The sequence below is a fragment of the Rana temporaria genome, chromosome 1 (assembly GCF_905171775.1).
Source record: "Rana temporaria chromosome 1, aRanTem1.1, whole genome shotgun sequence".
NCBI classification, from domain to species: Eukaryota; Metazoa; Chordata; class Amphibia; order Anura; family Ranidae; genus Rana; species Rana temporaria.
In genome coordinates, this window is record NC_053489.1 from 160558338 (window position 1) to 160559651 (window position 1314).

Genomic DNA, 1314 nt, shown 5'->3' on the forward strand with positions numbered 1-1314 from the left:
CTGACAGAGTATGAGCGCCTCTGGGCGTCGGAAGATCCAGAGCCCCATTTAATCTCGGTTCTATACCGACTGTTAGAGGACGCTTCCCCGAATCCCCGTCCTTACTTTATTAGAGAATGGGAGAGGGACCTACAGATTGACCTTACGGACAACCAACTTTACCACTTATACCGCCTAACCCACAAGAGTCCCTTCCCTCCCCTATCCCCTTCCCCCTCCCTTTGGCCCACTATCCCTTATCCCTCCCCTCCCTCACTGTCACCCCCTACTCTGGTTATTGTTATTATTTTGTATTGGCTTTCTGTCTGATTGATAATGCAGCATTGTACAATTGTCAATACCTCTTTTCTTTGAAAAAATTCAAATAAATATTTTACACAAAAACAACAGGTCCAAGCCTATTAGAAACATAATTTATTTGTGGTTTTTACTAGTTTACCTATGTGTAGCACCCTCAAACTTAGGGTGCCCACATGTCTGTCCTGAGTCCCGGGCACCTTCATTCTGGGACAATACAAAGTCCCGGAATGAAATAGAGCACACACCCACCCCCTACTTACTAATAACTACATTCCCGGAACTGGTTGCTAGGGTCAGTGCTGCCTGGCATCTTGCAACCAGTGACAATTTACTCTCAGACAGTGAGACCAGGAGCGAGGCCTGCGCCTAGTGCAGCACTGCTGTCCCCACCCACCTCGGCACCTCCTCCTTCTCCGGCACCCAGCGGCAAGCAGCAGGGACTGGTGTGATCTTTACTCTCCAGATAGTGACACCACTCCTTTCCTTCTACGCACGTGGCTCATGCAAAGGGAGTGACAGCAGCACTGCATCTGGTGACATGCTACAGGTGGCAAGCAGCACTGCATCTAGTGGCAGGCTATGGGCGGCAAGCGGCACTGCATCTGGTGGCAAGTGGCACATTCACCTGACAAAAACCGCTGCCAAATTCCCCATCAACCCCGAGACTACATTTCCCCTCCCCCTCTTCTTCTGTGTCCCTGAATGGCAGTTTGGAAATGTGGTCACCCTACTCAATCTTAGTGTGCTAGAGTTAGTTTTTGTACAGTGTAGGATAGGGTTGTCCCGATACCACTTTTTTAGGACCGAGTACGAGTACCGATACTTTTTTTCAAGTAGTCGCCGATACCGAATACCGATACTTTTTTTTAAATGTGTCCCCAAATGCAGCGATGTCCCCCCACATATGCAGCCATTGTCTCCCCCCATGCAGCCATTGTCACCCCCCATGCAGCCATTGTCACCCCCCATGCAGCAATGTATCCCCCCATCCAGCCATTGTCACCCCCCATCCAG